Consider the following 21,263-nt stretch of genomic DNA (forward strand, 5'->3'; position numbering starts at 1 on the left):
ATGTTTTTCCATGTACTTTGAGAGATTGATTGATTCGTCTTATGCCACACAAAAATAAATAACATACATTTTTCTAAACAAATCCAACCATTTAGTTAGACTTTTTTGCACCCATTACTGAAATGTTTTTTTTCCCTATTTAAATGGTTTAGGGGTTCTCTTTACACTGTTTCTACCTATGGCAGTCATAGTGGGAGTTCCAGTCATTTCTCACAAGCCCGCATTATGTGACAAATGCAAAATGCTGGTTAATTTTCCAGAAATCCTGGTTGGAAGATGCCTGGAACTCCCTCAATCAGGATTTGTTGACAATCTGGGGATGTTGGCAATGTTACTGGAATTTGGTAACACCTTACTTGCATGCCTGATGTGGCATATAAACCAGGAGATGCAGCCCACTGTATTAGGGTAAAGCTAGACCTCAACATAAGGCCTACCAAGAAAGGTATTGTGTTATAGAATTTCACTATAATGACATTCTTCTAAAAACTTAATGGGTGAAGACCATGATACTGATATTGAACAAATTCAATAAGGATATCTGTCACTAACAAATACAGTCATGGGTGGTAACTCTACAAATCACTTGACAAGGCAAGGCACACTGGGAAATTATTTTGTAGGCATGACTTAGTAAGGACATTACTCAAAATGTTAAAGATGATACTCCAATCTGCACCCCCTAGAGCACATCATTCTCATTCTACGGCGGGCCGAGTGGCTGCAGGTTTTCTCTCCTCCCTTGTAGTTGATTGATGAAATAAGGTGACTAATTAGTAAGTAACTCCCCTCACCTGGTTGTCTGTCTTTATTGAAATTGAAAAACTAAAACCCACAGCCACAAGGCCCTTCATGGATGAGTTTGACACCCCTGCCCTACAGGGTCACAGTGACTCTTTTGGTTTGAATAATTACTACTAAATCATTTTAAGTAACTATACTCAGGTATATTAAGCCCTAAACAGTTTGGAGTAATGACAGTAAATCAGGGTTTACTGTGTACTTTGAACAACTACCCGGACCAAACCACTGCCTCAACATGGAGGGGTGTACAGCGGAAAATGGACGCTCACATCTCAAGCATCTGCAGGTGTATACGCAAATGTCAATGGGTGCCACATAGTAGAGCGCAGACATGCACAAGCGGCGCTCCGAGAAGTGGCGCCAAAGTCAAGACAAACAGAAACACTCCAAATTAATACACAAATTGAGGGTAAATAATTCACTGGAGTCAAAACATTAATGGGGGAACTGGCTAGCAATAATGTGAGTGTTTAGCTGTTGTAACTACAAACACATTAAGAACAGACCAAGAACAAGTAAAGCTAAAGCTTCTTAGGGCTAGGGTTCTTTTTTCCAGAATTTCCGCCTGACTGACATTCCCAAAGTAAACTGCCTGTTACTCAGGCCCAGAAGCCAGGATATGCATATCATCTGTGTCATTGGATAGAAAACACTTTGAAGAAAGGTTAAAATAATATATGAGACTATAACACAATTGATATGGTAGCTGAAACTCAGAAGAAACACCAACCATAATCTTTTAAATTTGTGATCCCATGCTCTTTCAATGGAAAGCTATGGGTCCTATGCAATTCCAGCTCCCAGATTGCAATTCCTATGGCTTCCACTAGATGTCAACAGTCTTTGTTCAAGGTTTCAGGCTTGTTTCTTCCAAAACGAGGAAGAATTTCCAGTTTTGGTACCTTGGAGTCACAGTTGGAAATCAGTCTGTGGGCGAGAGGCGAAGAGGACGCGCACTTGCTAATTTTGCATTTCTATTGAACATACTTCTTTCCATATTAAATATTATAATTTATTTACATTTTAGGGTACCTGAGGATTGGATTGAAACGTAGTTTGACTTGTTTTAACAAAGTTTAGCAGCAGCTTTTTGGATTCCTTTGTCTGCATATTGAACCAGTGGATTACTCAAATCGATGGAGCCAACTAAACAGCCTTTTTGGGATATAAGGAAGGATTTTATCTAACAAAACGACCATGCATGTTGTAGCTGGAACTCTTGGGAATGCAAACAGAGGAAGAATTTTAAAAAGTAAGTGATTATTTAATCGCTATTTGTGATTTTATGAAGCCTGTGCTGGTTGAAAAATATGCTGATATGGGACGCTGTCCTCAAACAATCGCATGGTATGCTTTCGCTGTAAAGCCTATTGTAAATCGGACAGTTCAGTTAGTTTAACGAGAATTTATGTCCCACTGACGGGACACCTAGCCCTAAGTTATTTTAAACAAATCAAAATAATGATGTAAATCCACAGGGATGATCACAGAGTTACAGTCCATAATCAGGCCAGAGTAATCAAGCACAGTCTCTGAAATGTATAGTGCATTCGGGAAAGTTTTCAGACCCTTTTACTTTTTCCACATTTTGTTGGTTTACAGCCTTGGATTAAATAAATGGATTAAATAAATATTTTTCCTCCTCAATCTACACACAATAGCCCACAATGACAAAGCAAAACAGGTTTTTAGACATTTTTGCAAATGTATTACACATGTGTTTTTAAGTCATTCTTACCATTTGTTATGAGACTCAAATTTGACCTCAGATACATCCTGTTTCCATTGATGTTTTCACAACTTGATTGGAGTCCACCTATGGTAAATACAATTTATTGGACATGATTTGGAAAGGCACATACCTGTCTATATAAGGTCCAACAGTTGACATGTCAGAGCAAAATCTAAGCAATGAGATCGAAGGAATTGTCCGTAGAGCTCTAAGACAGGATTGTGTCGAGGCACAGACCTGGGAAAGGACACCAAATTATTTCTGCAGCTTTGAAGGTCCCCAAAAACAAAGTGAATGGAATAATTTTGGAACCACCAAGACTCTTCCTAGAGCTGTCCGCCTGGCCAAACTGAGCAATCGGCAGAGAAGGGCCTTGGTCAGGGAGGTGACCAATAACTCGATGGTCACTCTGAAGTAGCTGCAGAGTTCCTCTGTGGAGATGGGAGAATATTCCAGAAGGACAACCATCTCTGCAGCACTCCACCAATCAGACAGAAGCCACTTCTCAGTTAAAGGCACATGACATCCGCTTGGAGTTTGCCAAAACCCAGATAAAGACTCTCAGACCATGAGAAACAAGATTCTCTGGTCTGATGAAACCAAGATTCAACTCTTTGGCCTGAATGCCAAGCGTCATGTATGGAGGAAACCTGGCACCATCCCTACGGTGAAGCATGGTGGTGGCAGCTTCATGCTGTGGGGATGTTTTTCAGCGGCAGGGACTGGGAGAGTAGTCAGGATCAAGGGAAAGATGAACGAAGCAAAGTACAGAAAGATCCTTGATGAAAACACGCTCCAGAGCACTCAGGACCTCAGACTGGGGCGAAGGTTCACCTTCCAACATGACAACGACCTTAAGCTCACAGCCAAGACAGTCAAGGGGTCTGAATACTTTCCGAATGTACTGTATGTAAATTATCTTAGATTAAGGTCCCTTCTTGCGCTTATGCTGTAGGAGATGTCTATTTGTAAGTAATTTAATATCTACACTACGGAGTCACCTCATGAGTCGTTAGATTCATTCAATTTGTATAATGTGGTATATCTAATGAGCTACGTCTGTGTGAATGTGGAGGCAGTAGGGACTGCTGAGTTTGTATACAAGGTACTCCCTACGTCCTAATGTAAAGCCATAACGCCGGTCAGATTAACAATATCCCTAAAGAATACTGAACAGTTGAGAGTAAATACAGTCATTATGTATCACAATTAGGTCATGATGATGCAGAAGGACCAAAGATTGTAAGAGAGTAAAGCGGTGAAAGGTTAAATCATCTCAGACTTCGAGTTTGTTTAGTTTACCACAAACATCCAGAGGGATAGTTAATATCTTTAATTGACACACATAGACACATAGCCTACACATGGGCACACACACACACACACACAGTCTTGTACAGCTAACACAATTAAATCCCTTTCAAAATCCTATTTTCCCTAACCCCTAACCCTAAACCTAACCCGTTCTCTTACCCTAACCTTAACCCAGAAACCTAACCTTAACCCTTACCCTAAACCTAACCCTAGCTCCTAACCCTGAACCTAATTCTAACCCTAAACCTAATTCCAACCTTAAACCCACTAGAAATAGCATTTGACCTTGTTGGGACCAATGAAATGTCTCCAGTTGGTTAGATTTGTGTTAGTTTACTTATTAAACACGTCCAACACACACACACACACACACACACACACACACACACACACACACACACACACACACACACACACACACACACACACACACACACACACACACACACACACAACCACTGATTATTTAAAATAAGATGGAGTCACGTTTCTATTCATCCCATAGGGAGAGGTTGTTTGGTATGTATCTCCAGTCTCTACCCTGATATCATGGTGACCTACCAGCAGCCAGTGCCAACGGCATGTTTTAACTGCTGAATGACACCTTTCCTCCCCCTACCTTCCACCCTCCTCATCCCCCACCATAAATTACAATATCTTACAGTGGGGGGTAGAATAGCCCCCCTGGGAATGGCACATTTTTGTGTGTGTGTGTTTGTGTGTGTGTCTCTGTGTGTGTGTACATGTACAATCAATCCCAATGAAGGTGAGAGCAGGAGGTGTCTGAAAGCAGATAAACAGAGGAACGCCATGGGAGAATAGAAATGGACGTTGTTTGACTTGTTTTACTGCAAGTGGTAGAGGGAGAGGATAGAATAAGCTAGATTATTAGGACTACACGGTTGGAGGAGGTTACCTTTTATTGTAATGTTCACAATATGTTATCGAAGTGTTTAAATCACAAACAGCTAATATACAAAAGCATAGCTATAGTGGCCATATCATTTCTGAGGCATGACCCAGTGTTTCTGTAGCTATAGGAAAGATTATTCAATCTGCATTACATGATCTCATTTCTGTTTTTTGTGTTTATAATCTATACATTACATAATTTATGTTGCATACCATAGTGTGTGGGTTGTGTTTGTGTATCTGCGTGTGTGTACCTGGGTGTGTGTACCTGTATGTGTATGTGCGTATGCATACATGCTGATGCTAGCTGATATAATAGGCTGTAATGGTCTGTTGATTACAACAGACTTTAACCTCTTAGACGTAAAGTCCCCCATTTAGAGGACCTGCATGGTTCTAGCACTGGTTCCAACCAACATCTTTGCTTATATATCAATCTGTTGACACCGTAGATCTAAATGGTTTGCATTGAGTGGTAGCCCTGGTCCAACTGTCCATCAACTCCTGGCTGAAGCCTAAGTCACAGCCACTGACAAAGCACATGCCTGGAATCCTTGGACTACATCGTAGCACAGCATCAGAAAGTGGTTTCGACGCTCTAGCACATTCAGAGATAGATTTATAACCAGTAATCTAAAATAATGAATAGATTTGAAATGAAAACCACATTCTGTTTGTCATAGACAGACAAGAAAGGTCAGTTCCTAACGAGTTCAGGAAGCCAAGCTAGAGCTCTGTGTGAAGTTCACAGTGGTGAACATTTATTAACACTAAACATACAAATATGTATTTTAAAGTTAGAAGGAAGGTGAAATCTTATAGTTTATAATTTGATTATACTATATTTGGAATGTGTATGTGAGGTGACCTACGAGAACCCGTCGGATGTCGCTCCGACTCATTGTTGGGAAAAAGCCAAAATGTGTTTATCTGTTTAGTGGAAATTGAGATTTTGTTTGTTTTTGTCATTTTGAACCTTTTACTTTATTGTAATGTATTACTTAAGAAAATGTCATGTCTGATTTCTTAAGGAAAATAACTATTTAAAAAAAATGTTATGTTAGCTAGCATGGCAAATGTGAAAACGCTAGCTCAAACCTCCCTGACCTGAGAGTGTCGCAGCTGACTTGGCCTATTCAAGATAACATGCTGCAAATCGATGATATCAGGCTGGTATAGACACAGAATAAGTAGCTAGATAGGTATTCATGCTATAGTATAAAGTTGTAATTTACAATCAACAATGTAGTTATGAATACACGTGGGTCGGATTTTCACTTAGTTTACAAGTAGCCGTACGCCAGAGTGCATAAGAAGTTCACACTTTCCTTCGATGTTGTTTAATCAGTCGGTAGGCCTATTAGCTGGCCAAAATGACTTGAAAAGTGATCAAAATATATTACCAGTATTGTAGTAATTTCAGCAATTCAGAAAAGCAATCGATATCCTATCCTACATTTGGAAGTGAGAGGCATCTTGCTGTCATTCATTAGCTGCAGTGCCTTCAGAAAGTAAGACTTATTCCACGTTTTGATGTGGTACAGCCTGAATTCAAAGTGGATTTAACTAAATCAATTCTCACCCGTCTACACGCAATACTACATAATGACAAAGTGAAAATATATATATTTTTTAAATGTGTGCACATTTATTGAAAATGAAATACAGAAATACATAATTTACATAAGTATTCACACCCCTGAGTCAATACATGTTAGAATCACCTTTAGCAGTGATTACAGCTGTGAGTCAATCTTGGTAAGTTTCTAAGAGCTTTGCACACATGGATTGTACAACATTTGCACATTATTATTTAAACAATTCTTTAAGCTCTGTCAAGTTAGTTGTTGATCATTGCTAGACAGCCATTTTCAAGTCTTGTCATAGATTTTCAAGCCGATCTAAGTGAAAACTGTAACTAGTCCACTCAAGAACATTCCATGTTGTCTTGGTAAGCAACTATATATTTGGCCTTGTGTTTTAAGTTATTGTCCTGCTGAAAGGTGAATTTGTCTCCCAGTGTCTGTTGGAAAGCAGACAGAACCAGGTTTTGCTCTAGAATTTTGCCTGTGCTTAGCTCTATTCTGTTATTATTATATATATTTTTAAACACCCTAGTCCTTGCCGATGACAAGCATACCCATAGCATGATGCAGCCACCACCATGCTTGAAAAGTGATACTCGGTGATGTGTTTTTTTGGATTTGTATTCAGGACGTAAAGTTAATTGTTGCCACGTTTTGCAGTTTTACTTTAGTGCCTTATTGCAAAACAGGATGCATGTTTTGGAATATTCTTTATTCTGTACAGGCTTCCTTCTTTTAACTTAGTCATTTAGGTTATTATTGTGTATTAACTATAATGTTGTTGATCCATCTTCAGGTCTCCTATCACAGCCATTAAACTCTGTGACTGTTTTAAAGTCACCATAAGTCCAGTCACCGTGGTGAAATCCTGGAGTGGTTACCTTCCTCTCCAGTAACTTCGTAGCGACTGGGTATATTGAAACACCATCCACCATTTAATTAATAACTTCGCCAGGCTCAAAGGGATATTCAACATCTGCATCTTTGTTTTACCCATCTACCAATAGGTTCCCTTCTTTTTGAGGCATTGGAAAACCTCCCTGGTATTTGTGATTGAGAAAGTTTGTGATCAGAAAGTTTTAAACTGTCAAGAGGAGTAAAACAACGTTGTCCATTATCGGCATATCTATTTATTGCCATCGAAATGTTGGCTGTTAAAATCAGATCCAACAATAATATTAGAAATCCAGGGTTTAAAACAAAGGTGTTATTGTACGTGATGATTACTGTTTTCTTTTAAATCCACAATTAGATTTCCTCCACAGCCTCAGAGGATCTAGATACTTTTTATAACCTCCCTGGATTAAAACCAAGTGTAATATATTACGTATTGGGTCACTAAAAAGGATTACTTACATTACTGTGTAGTTTACCAATGAAATGGGTTGACAGGGATGTGGACATACTCAGTGTGCATATCCCAAAATAAATACATGATCTCATTTTAATATAACGTTTGCAAAATAGATAAGATCTTGCTACCATGGAAAGGAAAATACCTGTCTATTTGTGGAACAATCACCCTTATTAACTCTTTAGTCATATCACAGTTTACCTATTTGTGTTATTGTTTATTAGATTACTCCAATTAGGGTAAAGGTGGTAGTGTTTGCGGGGAATAATAAAGGAAAATATTTTTTTTCAAGATATGTATATATATATATATGTGTGTGTATGTACAGTTGAAGTCAGAAGTTTACATACACTTAGGTCGGAGTCATTAAAACTCGTTTTTCAACCACTCCACACATTTCTTGTTAACAAACTATAGTTTTGGAAAGTCGGTTAGGATATCTACTTTGTGCATAACACAAGTAATTTTTCCAACAATTGTTTACAGACAGATTATTTCACTTGTAATTCACTGTATCATAATTCCAGTGGGTCAGAAGTTTAGATACACTAAGTTGACTGTGCCTTTAAATAGCTTGGAAAATTCCAGAAAATGATGTCATGGCTATAGAAGCATCTGATAGGCTAATTTACATAATTTGAGTCAATATGAGGTGTACTTGTGAAGGTATTTCAGGGCCTACCTTCAAACTCAGTGCCTCTTTGTTTGACATTATGGGAAAATCAAAAATAAATCAGCCTAGACCTCAGAGGCATAATGTACAGACAAAGGTATGGTAGGATGTGAATACAGTGGAGGTAAACCTATGCATTGAGTGACGATGAGAGAGATAGTGTCTCTAGAAACATAATTTAAACCAGGTGAAGTCTCTGCATGTGTCGGCGGTGGAACCTAAGGGTTAGCTAAGGCGTATTGAGCAGGGCTAGAGGCTATACAGTGAAATATGGCAATAATCACTAACCAAAACAGCAATAGTCAAGCCATATTGACATTAGGGAGAGGCATGCGTAGCCGAGTGATCATAGGGGTCCAGTGAGAAGCTCGGTGGGCTGGAGACACAGCGATTCAGGCAGCTAGCGGGCCGGGGCTAGCAAGCTAGCAGAAGGTCCTTGGAGGGACGTCGCGACGGGAGAAGTCTGTTGTCGCCCCCTCGTGCTGTTACTTCGGCAGACCAGTCATGATGAATCAGCAGGGCTCCGTGTGGTAAAAGGGTCCAGGCCAATTGGCAAAATAGGTATAGTGGCCAAAGAAATTGTCCTATGGGCCTATTCAGCTAACAGTCCGATATGCTCTAGACGCAGGCTAGCAGATGGGCATTCAGGGGACGTCTCGACGGAGGAACCAGTTGAAAATCCACCTCGGGCAGATTACATCGGTAGACCAGTGGTGATGTATCGGCGGGGCTCCGTGTCGGCAGTAAAGGGGTCCAGGCCAATTGCCAAAATAGGTATTGTAGCACAAGGAGTTTTTTTTAATATTTTTTTTTATTTCACCTTTATTTAACCAGGTAGGCTAGTTGAGAACAAGTTCTCATTTACAACTGCGACCTGGCCAAGATAAAGCAAAGCAGTGTGAGCAGACAACAAAGAGTTACACATGGAGTAAACAATTAACAAGTCAATAACACAGTAGAAACCAAAGGGGGAGTCTATATACAATGTGTGCAAAAGGCATGAGGAGGTAGGCAAATAATTACAATTTTGCAGATTAACACTGGAGTGATGAATGATCAGATGGTCATGTACAGGTAGAGATATTGGTGTGCAAAAGAGCAGAAAAGTAAATAAATAAAAACAGTATGGGGATGAGGTAGGTGAGAAAGGGTGGGCTATTTACCAATAGACTATGTACAGCTGCAGCGATCGGTTAGCCGCTCAGATAGCTGATGTTTGAAGTTGGTGAGGGAGATAAAAGTCTCCAACTTCAGCGATTTTTGCAATTCGTTCCAGTCACAGGCAGCAGAGTACTGGAACGAAAGGCGGCCAAATGAGGTGTTGGCTTTAGGGATGATCAGTGAGATACACCTGCTGGAGCGCGTGCTACGGATGGGTGTTGCCATCGTGACCAGTGAGCTGAGATAAGGCGGAGCTTTACCTAGCATGGACTTGTAGATGACCTGGAGCCAGTGGGTCTGGCGACGAATATGTAGCGAGGGCCAGCCGACTAGAGCATACAAGTCGCAGTGGTGGGTGGTATAAGGTGCTTTAGTGACGAAACGGATGGCACTGTGATAGACTGCATCCAGTTTGCTGAGTAGAGTGTTGGAAGCCATTTTGTAGATGACATCGCCGAAGTCGAGGATCGGTAGGATAGTCAGTTTTACTAGGGTAAGCTTGGCGGCGTGAGTGAAGGAGGCTTTGTTGCGGAATAGAAAGCCGACTCTTGATTTGATTTTCGATTGGAGATGTTTGATATGAGTCTGGAAGGAGAGTTTGCAGTCTAGCCAGACACCTAGGTACTTATAGACGTCCACATATTCTAGGTCGGAACCATCCAGGGTGGTGATGCTAGTCGGGCATGCGGGTGCAGGCAGCGACCGGTTGAAAAGCATGCATTTGGTTTTACTAGCGTTTAAGAGCAGTTGGAGGCCACGGAAGGAGTGTTGTATGGCATTGAAGCTTGTTTGGAGGTTAGATAGCACAGTGTCCAAAGACGGGCCGAAGGTATATAGAATGGTGTCGTCTGCGTAGAGGTGGATCAGGGAATCGCCCGCAGCAAGAGCAACATCATTGATATACACAGAGAAAAGAGTCGGCCCGAGAATTGAACCCTGTGGCACCCCCATAGAGACTGCCAGAGGACCAGACAGCATGCCCTCCGATTTGACGCACTGAACTCTGTCTGCAAAGTAATTGGTGAACCAGGCAAGGCAGTCATCCGAAAAACCGAGGCTCCTGAGTCTGCCGATAAGAATATGGTGATTGACAGAGTCGAAAGCCTTGGCAAGGTCGATGAAGACGGCTGCACAGTACTGTCTTTTATCGATGGCGGTTATGATATCGTTGAGTACCTTGAGTGTGGCTGAGGTGCACCCATGACCGGCTCGGAAACCAGATTGCACAGCGGAGAAGGTGCGGTGGGATTCGAGATGGTCAGTGACCTGTTTGTTGACTTGGCTTTCGAAGACTTTAGATAGGCAGGGCAGGATGGATATAGGTCTGTAACAGTTTGGGTCCAGGGTGTCTCCCCCTTTGAAGAGGGGGATGACTGCGGCAGCTTTCCAATCCTTGGGGATCTCAGACGATATGAAAGAGAGGTTGAACAGGCTGGTAATAGGGGTTGCGACAATGGTGGCAGATAGTTTCAGAAATAGAGGGTCCAGATTGTCAAGCCCAGCTGATTTGTACGGGTCCAGGTTTTGCAGCTCTTTCAGAACATCTGCTATCTGGATTTGGTTAAAGGAGAACCTGGAGAGGCTTGGGCGAGGAGCTGCGGGGGGGGCGGAGCTGTTGGCCGAGGTTGAAGTAGCCAGGCGGAAGGCATGGCCAGCCGTTGAGAAATGCTTATTGAAGTTTTCGATAATCATGGATTTATCAGTGGTGACCGTGTTACCTAGCCTCAGTGCAGTGGGCAGCTGGGAGGAGGTGCTCTTGTTCTCCATGGACTTCACGGTGTCCCAGAACTTTTTGGAGTTGGAGCTACAGGATGCAAACTTCTGCCTGAAGAAGCTGGCCTTAGCTTTCCTGACTGACTGCGTGTATTGGTTCCGGACTTCCCTGAACAGTTGCATATCACGGGGACTATTCGATGCTATTGCAGTCCGCCACAGGATGTTTTTGTGCTGGTCGAGGGCAGTCAGGTCTGGGGTGAACCAAGGGCTGTATCTGTTCTTAGTTCTGCATTTTTTGAACGGAGCATGCTTATCTAAAATGGTGAGGAAGTTACTTTTAAAGAATGACCAGGCATCCTCAACTGACGGGATGAGGTCGATGTCCTTCCAGGATACCCGGGCCAGGTCGATTAGAAAGGCCTGCTCACAGAAGTGTTTTAGGGAGCGTTTGACAGTGATGAGGAGTGGCTGATGGACCGCTTCGGCTAGCCGGGAGATGGGCCTAGCAAAGGCTAGCTCCAGCTTAATTGGTTCTTTCTTTGGGACAGAGATGTTAGCCAGGAGTGGCCACTCTAATAGCAGCTAGCTAGCTGCGAAGATCCAGGTAAAAAGGTTCAGAGCTTGCGGTAGGGATCTGGAGATATGGAGAAAAATAAGTCTGATATGCCCTGGTTTGAATAGCGCTGTGCAGACTGGCAAGAGTTGTCTGGGCTAAAGGTTAGCTGATGACCGCTAGCAGTCGATCTTTGCCAAAATGTCTATTTCAAATGTGGGACTTATTTAAAACTATATACTTGTTTTGAGTTTCTGCTTGAAAAAGTTTAAGTGCCATGTATAGTGGTGTGCTTATAGCAAACTTTAGGTATTGTTGATGCCTACATTGTTGGCTTTTTCTAATCAAGATCCAATCCTGACTGAATGTTTTGGGAGACATGTAAGACTTTGTTAATGTTTTTTTGATCGACACACACTTATTCTCAGTAGAGAGCCAATGTAATCTCTCCCTTCTCTCTCTCGCGCTTTTCTCTCTGCCTCTCTCAGTAATCATTCTCTCTTCTTCATTGTTCTTTTCTTTGAACTTTTTTCCCTCAGCCACCGTTTCCTGAAAAAGATGCACAGATAAAGCATATGCATGCACAGTCCAGTCAGCAATGAAAAAACACTGTGTGTGTGCGTGTTTGTGTGTGTGTGTGTGTGTGTGTGTGTGTGTGTGTGTGTGTGTGTGTATGTTTGTATTTTTACATACAGGAGCAGAGATATCTTCTTCACAAGTTTGTCCTTCAAAAATATGTATTTTCATTATTTTATACTTTCCCCCGGAGTTGTTATCATCTTATTTATCACTCTGTCTCCCCATGTGGCGAGGCCAGGGCCTTTCGGATGGTCTGACAGTAGGATAAAAAAGTGCAACGCACACAGTGCACACACACAAACACACAGTTAAAAAAAAATCCTTGTCCCTAAGACAAGTGATGCCCAATTTCTATCAACATGTGTAATATGAAAAATGGCAGGCGTCCAAAAACTTTTGGTCACGTAGTGTATGTAGACATACGGACATTAATATTCTGTTAGATATCTAAGTACTACTACCCATGTGTCTGAAGCTCCCAGAAAGCTAGTCTTCAAATGAAATCCAATTTTATTTGTCACATGTGCCGAATACATGTGTAGACCTTGAAATTATTACTTATGGTAAGGTGAACACCCGTTGTATTTGGTGCATGTGACAAATAACATTTGTTTTGAAGACTAGCTTTCTGGGAGGTTCAGAGACATGGGTAGTAGTACTTAGATCTCTAACAGAATAATAATGTCTGTATGTCTACATACACTATATAACCAAAAGTATGTGGACACCTGCCATTTTGCCTATTACACAGTAATCTAATCTGATGGATTGAAACGCAGTAGATTGTATGTAGTGATTAGATTAACTGTAGTGGTTAGTGGATGTGATTCTCTGTGTCTTTGTCCCCTCTGGCTAGGATAGGGGTGGTAGGAGGGGGTGATGTGCCTTACATCATCTGTGAAAAGTCTGTAATGATGTTACATACATAAACACACACACACACCTCATTTTAATTGAATCCATCATAGTAGTGGCGTTTATCATTATCACAGCCTGGTGATTGATAACCTCTGTCCAGGGGTGCAGCCACTCCATGTTCCCCAACCAGAATGAGATGTCCAGTCACTCACACACCCATTTGTCAGGCTAAATCATATTACTGGGCTGTTTTACCTCTGATTACCCAGAGGAAAGTAGACCCGGGGACAGACTCAAGCTATTTGCATAAGGACTAACCCAACCATGGAGCCAGACTGTGTGTGTGTGTGTGTGTGTGTGTGTGTGTGTGTGTGTGTGTGTGTGTGTGTGTGTGTGTGTGTGTGTGTGTGTGTGTGTGTGTGTGTGTGTGTGTGTGTGTGTGTGTGTGTGTGTGTGTGTGTGTTTCGCAATAACAATACCACCGTTCTTGTGTGTCTGGGGTTACTCACAATCTCTTGGAGAGAGACCATATCTGACAAAGTCCAAATCCTAATGAAATTATGCTAACCAGTAAAATACCTGCCTTACAACAACAACAAAAAGGTAAAAATCAGATGTTATATTTTTATGTCAGACACGTGGTTTTCAGACGTGACATTTCACAAGGTTTTTTCACATGTGAACAGATCACGGAAAGTACAAACATCTTAACTTTCAACCAAGAGGGCCAAAACAAATTTTTAAGTCTCAACGTGGGGCTACCTCATTACTTGACCATGAGCAAACATGACCGACTCATGTCCGCTATACTTACACATGTGCATTTTCACATTTGAATGTAAACTACAGCTTTCAAACTATAAAAAAAAAAATTATAGTGTTCATTGCAGAATTTGCTGTGATTAATCAAGAATGATCACAAATTCATAATTTGCTCAAATTGAACTTTGATTGAATACAAAAAGCAATTCCACATGTGAAAGTTAACTTTTTACTTACATGTGAAAACGCTAATTACATTTTCACGTGACTGGTTTTCAGGTGAACTTGCAATTCCACATCTGAAAGTTTCTTGCTTGTGAAACTGCAAATTATACTTCAAATTTATGGACAATTCACGATATATGCATAATGAACATTCCCCAATAATGACTAACTTCTGGTAGCAGGCATTATAGAAAAGAACACAGGACTCATAAACAATCTCTCCAGCAGAAGCCCACATGCTAGTGAGTAGCCAGCTAATCTTTATATTTCAAGTTCATCTAACTTTGATATATTTGCTAGCTGACAAGGCAGAACAGTTGAATTGTTATAAACACACCCTTCTGTCCGTCTCCAACTGTTTGAATACCATGTCCACTTTGTTCAGATGTTGAAATCAAGGGGCCTACATTATTTCTCAAAATGAGAACGACTTTCTAATTCCTTATATAATTGTGCTTTATGCTAATTGCACATTCACAAAACACAGACTAGACAGCTAGTATAATAGTCTGGCTAAAATGCTGCTAGCGGTGTGTACACATTGTATGAGGTGGTAAGAGACACTTTTAAATGTGCCTTTTGAGGCCATGCAATTCTATACTAATCTTTAAAACAAAAGCACTTTAGGTCAAAAGAGTTCATATGAATAAAATAAATAGAGGAACTATCAGTACAGATAGAAGCAATAACAGCTGTACCAGAGAGGCACATCAACTCCCGTCTCCTGCATTTAATGTTGCAGGTTTACTAGCCACCGGTCCTGGCAAACAGCTCCTCATGATGAGCCACACCTGGACTCCATTTCCTCACTCATTACCTCCCCTATATCTGGCACTGACTTAGGGTCGTTCCCCAGGGAGTATTGGTGTTGTTACATGTCTGTATGCTATGCTTGTATTGGTCCATTTAGTTTAATCTCATCACCTGCACTTGCTTCCTGACTCCCAGCGTCTACGTTACACTTATTCAAGAAAGATCAAATGTAATATAATATAAAAAATAAAGTGAACTGGATGGAATATGGGAAAAACTTTTTACACATGACAGAGTCACCCATGATTCACTAAATTATATTTTGAAAGAGGAAGCATTTCATTTCAGTCACCTCCATCTCCACTAACAGAAGTTAATTGCTAGGATGTTTTTCTATTAATAATGTCAAATGAACACCTGTACAGAAAGACTTATGTGGAGATCAAATTACAGCGAAGTAACTTCTTGATGCAATTATAGACTTTAAGTAAGGGAACTCCAGGGCTGGATGGCATACCAGTTGAGGTATATCACACTTTTATTATGTACTCAGAGGACCGTAATTAGGATGTTGTATCCACTCCTATTAAAAATGGGAGACTAGCACATACTCAACAAGAAGGTCAGATTTCACTATTACTGAAACAGGGCCAAGGTGTTAAATATAAAGATCCAGTCCATTTAAAACAATGGAGGCCCTTTACACTTGAGTGTTGTGATGCAAAAATTCTAGCAACAGTCATAACGCACAGAATTAAGGTGTGCCCTTAATTCTAATCAGACAGATTTTTTTACATGGAAAATACAATGGCGATACAGTGCCTTGCAAAAGTATTCAGTGTGTTCAGGGTGGTGAACTGTGTTGCTTTTACGCCAAAAATAACGTTTTGCATTGTTGCCAAAAAGTTCAATTTTGGTTTCATCTGACCAGAGCACCTTCTTCCACATGTTTGGTGTGTCTCCCAGGTGGTTTGTGGCAAACTTTAAACAACACTTTTTATGGATATCTTTAAGAAATGGCTTTCTTCTTGCCACTCTTCCATAAAGGCCAGATTTGTGCAATATACGACTGATTGTTGTCCTATGGACAGAGTCTCCCACCTCAGCTGTAGATCTCTGCAGTTCATCCAGAGTGATCATGGGCCTCTTGGCTCCTTGTATGAGCTGAAAGTTTAGAGGGACGGCCAGGTCTTGGTAGATTTGCATTGGTCTGATACTCCTTCCATTTCAATATTATCGCTTGCACAGTGCTCCTTGGGATGTTTAAAGCTTGGGAAATCTTTTTGTATCCAAATCCGGCTTTAAACTTCTTCACAACAGTATCTCGGACCTGCCTGGTGTGTTCCTTGTTCTTCATGATGCTCTCTGCGCTTTTAACGGACCTCTGAGACTATCACAGTGCAGGTACATTTATACGGAGACTTGATTACACACAGGTCGATTGTATTTATCATCATTAGTCATTTAGGTCAACATTGGATCATTCAGAGATCCTCACTGAACTTCTGGAGAGAGTTTGCTGCACTGAAAGTAAAGGGGCTGAATAATTTTGCACGCCCAATTTTTCAGTTTTTGATTTGTTAAAAAAGTTTGAAATATCCAATAAATGTCGTTCCACTTCATGATTGTGTCCCACTTGTTGTTGATTCTTCACAAAAAAACACAGTTTGTGTTGTCTAGAAAAGTTGTCTAGAAAAGTCTATGGTTGCCTGAGGTGGTTCTCAATCAGAGGCAGGTGATTATCGTTGTCTCTGATTGGGAACCATATTTAGGCAGCCATATTCTTTGAGTGTTTCGTGGGTGATTGTTCCTGTCTCTGTGTTTGTTTGCACCAGATAGGCTCAGTCACTTTGGTTTTTATTTTTTCATTGTTTTGGAAGAGAAGAGAACGTGAGCCGGGTGTGTCATTCTCCTTGCGGAGATGGTGCTAAATCCATCAACACGGTCGGTCCCTGGGATTGGGCTGGCCAACACGATTCGGTTTGCTTGGAAGGAAAAGGAGTTGGAGCCTTTAGGACGGGAAACTTTTGGAAGGATAATATTGATGGGGATTCTAAAGCTGACGGTGAAGGACGTGTTTTGTTTCCAAGGCAACTCGTTGGAGGGAGCATACGACGTGGCACTATATACAGAGGAGAAACACGATGATATCCTGAGAAGGGCAAGAGCAGTGGGAGGTGAGAGGCAGATGAGCCACTATGAAATAACAAGCCTGGCGAAGAACAACTTTAGGGTTGTAAACTGTCAACATTTACAACCCATACGTTAAGGACGAAGAGGTGAGGGCCTTTCTGGGGAGATACATGGATAACGTCTCCTCAGCAAGGCACCTCAAATACTCCCTTGGGTTTTGGAATGGGAGGAGAGGCTTCCAGGCCCTCCTCAGGGAGGACCCAAAGGGACATGGTGGCTACCTCCATCCTCCTGCTATGTTCTCCCTAGGGGCTGACAGGGGGACGTTGTTTTATGCACGTCAGCCCCCATTTTGCAGGCGCTGTATGGCCTACGGCCACATATTCGCCTCGTGCAGCACAAGAAAATGCAGATTTTGTGGATCTGAGGAACACGAGGCGAGGGATTGTGACAAGCCTAAGGCGTGCCACGGGTGTGGCTCGTCAGCACACCTGTGGCGGGGGTGCCCGGCTCGTCAGAGGTCATATGCGTCTGCGGCTGGGGGGGAGCAGGAGCGGGGGATGAGGAGAGGAGTGGAAGGAAGCACGCCTCATGACCATAGTACAGGTCCAGAGGGGAAGGCCGCAAGGAAGGAGGAGGAGCAAGAAGCGGCGGATGGAAGAGAGAAGGAAACAGAAGGCACGGGAGTAGGAGAACCAGGAAAAGTGGCGGAAGAAGGCAACCGAGTGGAGGAGCATGAGAGAGAAGAAAGCGAGGGAGGAGTGTTGGAGAAGGAGACGGTGGAAGAGCAAGTGGAGTGGGGGGAAAGTGCCCTGGTGGAAGAGATGAGGGGTATGGTGGAGGAGCTGGCGGGGGGGGGGGGGGGGGGGGTGGTATCTCTCCACTGCCGCCATCACCAAAGAAGAGAATGAAGAGGAGGGTGCGATTGGCCGACAGTGAGAGGGAGGGGATGGTCAAGAGAGTGATGGGGGTGGGAGAAACCTCTGGGTTGCTGCTGGTTTCCCCAGGCCCTCAACTTCTGTTGGGTGGGGACACACCTAACAAGACTCAGGACTGGGTACAGGAGGAAGTGGGGAGTTTTTTGTTTGGGGACTCAGCCTCCCCGATTTTTTTTCCAAACCAGCTGCAGCACTGGGGAGGGGGAGGAGTGTGGGGGTAGACCCAGGGCACCCCGGAGCCAAACACAGGTTTAAGAGGGAGTGGGACAAGGGGGAGTCGGTTTGGGGTATTGGGGGGGTGTACTCATCGGGGGTAGGGATTTTGTGTGGGCACAGGGAGGTAAAAGTGGAGGATTCTTTTGTGGTAATGCAGGGGAGGGTTATAGGGGTGGATGTCATGATAAGGGATTGTAAATTTAGATTAGTGGTGGTGTATGGGCCACAGGTGGTGGCAGACAGGAGGGAGATGGTGGACTGTCTGACGCCCCTGTGTGTCACAAATAGGAAATTAGTGATAGGGGGGGATTTTAATACAGATTTAGGAATAGGGGGGATAGCAGTGCAGGCACCATTACCGGGCTAATGGCTTGCCATGGTCTGGTTGATGGTGGTCTGCACACTACTCCGAAAATGGCCGGGCCTACATGGCGCAACTCCAGGGGGGTTGAGCGGAGGCTCGACTATATTTTTGTACCCAGGTCTTTGGGTAAGTTGTCTGGGCGGCTGTTGCCTGTTTTCTTTTCGGATCACGACGGGGTGCTCCTGCAGGTGGGGTCGCCAGTCTGCCTCTTTGGTAGGGGGTACTGGAAGTTAGATCGGGATGTGCTGGAGGAGCAGGCTTTTGTTGACGGGTTTTATGGTTTCTTTTGGAGGCTTGAAGGCCTCCGGTCCATGTGCGAGGGGGTGTTAGAGTGGTGGGAATTAGTTAAGGTGAGGATTAGGGCTTTTATAATAGGGTATTGCAAGAGGAAAAAAAGGGAGGAGAGGAGGGAGGTGGATTGTATCCAAAGGTTAATTGAACTCGAGTACGAGTCAGGCAACCTCGGCGGGTTGTTTGACTGGGAGAGATCTGCAACGCTAAAGGCGCAGCTCAGGGAGTTGCAGGAGCGGAAGGCTCGAGCTTTCCTGGAGCGTGCGCATAGTGGCTTTCTAGAACACAATGAGACTTGTTCTGCTATGTTCTTTAAGTCGGTTAGGGCCAGACAGAGTAGGAAGGTAATGCATGGCGTTAGGGAAGAACATGGTAGTATAGTTAGAGAACCAGAGGATATGGTCAGGGTGACAACTGATAATTTCCAAGGTTTATTTAAGGAAAGGGAAATAGATGTAGAGCAGGGAAATGTGTTTTTAGAACACTTGTCCAGGCGGTTGCCGGAGGACATTAGAGAAGTGATGGAGGCCCAGATTTCACTAGAAGAGGTTGAGAGCGCTCTTAGGAGGATGGGAAAAGGGAATGTGCCTGGGATGGATGGGCTGCCGGCTGAGTTTTATCTCAAGTTTTGGGGTATACTTGGACCAGTGGTCCTCGAAGTCTTGAAGGCTTTCCTTGAGACGGGGGTCCCGGGGGGGATCAATGGCTGTTGGTGTGCTGTCACTTTTATATAAGAAGGGGGAAGTAACAGACCTTGGCAACTGGCGGCTGTTGACCATGCTGTGTGTAGATTACAAGCTACTTTTAGCAGACCGGTTGCGCACAGCCCTTCCCTACGTCGTCCATAAGGATCAGACGTGCGGGGTAGAGGGCCGCTCTATTAGATGGAACCTACAGTTATTCAGGGACTCCATCGCTTGGGTTGAAGATAGAGGACTGCCTTTAATGGTAGCAGCGCTAGATCAGGCGAAAGCCTTTGATTGCGTGAATAGATCCTTTTTATTCAGAGTGTTAGGTCGATTAGGATCTGGGGAGAAGTTCATAGGATGGATTCGTACATTGTATGTCGGAGCGGGGTGCCGAGTTAGTGTAAATAGTCACTTGGGTGACGTTTTTGACCTCTCGTCTGGGGTCAGGCAGGGGTGCCCACTCTCGGCTCTCCTCTTCGTTCTGTACATGCCTCTGGGGGCTGCCATTAGGGCAGACACAGGGGTGGAAGGCTTGTTGATCCCTGTATGTGGTGGGCTGCGTGTTAAGATGACGCAGTACGCCGACGACACTTCCTTGCTGCTGTGCAAGGACTCGTGCCTGACAAGGTCCCTTGCCATCTTTGGGGATTTCACCCGAGCGTCGGGAGCGGTTCTGAACCATGCAAAGTCTTCCGTCAAGTTTTTCGGAAGATGGCGCGGTAGAACGGATGTGCCTGGGGGGTTATCTCTATGTGAGGGGGCCCTGAGGATTCTCGGGGTCCATTTTGAGACCTCCGGCTCAGCGACGCTAAACTGGAACATGCGTATCGCAGTGGTACAGAGGAGGCTAGCAATGTGGAAGGCTAGGTATTTGTCTTTTTTGGGCAACATCCTGGTCCTAAAGGTGGATGTGTTGCCGTCTCTTTTGTATTTGGTGTACATCTACCGATCGCCGGCTTGTCTGAGGAGGCCTCTAGTGAGGCTTGTGTTTCAGTTCATATGGAGTGGCAGGTGCTAGTGGGTCGCCAGGGCACGCATGCTCTGTCCCATCGGGGAGGGAGGTAGGGGGGTACCACATTTCCCCCTCAAGCTGGACACAACTTTTGTTTCTTTCTTGTTAACGGAGCTTGCTCATCCAGTGATACACCCGTCCGGTTACCTCCTGCAGGTGTTCTTCTCGTATCAGGCGAGAAGCGTAATGGTGTGGTCTAACACGGGTCCTCGGGCGGAACAGCTGCCGTGGCACTTTGGTCATGCGGCCAAGTGGCTGCGTGCGCACCCTGAGGTTGAAGTTGCCCGAGTAGGTTTAGATCACAGGCACCTGTACTGGGAGGTCAGTGAGGCAGGGGGTCCGGCGCCTATAGTGGGCATCTCGGAAGTGGTCTGGGAGGGAGTGCAGGCGCGGGGTCTGGACAACAGGCTCAAAGACCTGAATTGGTTGAGCCTCCATAAGTGCTTGCCGGTACGTTCCATCATGTACCGGTATAGTTTGGTGCAATCCCCCACCTGTCCAAGATCCTCTTGTGGCAGGGAGGAGACTGTGCGCCATGTCTTTTTGGACTGTGCCTTTGCCGGAGTAGTTTAAGCTAGGGCACGGGTGTTGTTAGGTTTGGTAAGGGGGGATTTTGTATTGACGTGGGCCAGGTTAGA

The sequence above is a fragment of the Oncorhynchus kisutch genome, linkage group LG26 (assembly GCF_002021735.2).
Source record: "Oncorhynchus kisutch isolate 150728-3 linkage group LG26, Okis_V2, whole genome shotgun sequence".
Lineage (NCBI taxonomy): Eukaryota > Metazoa > Chordata > Actinopteri > Salmoniformes > Salmonidae > Oncorhynchus > Oncorhynchus kisutch.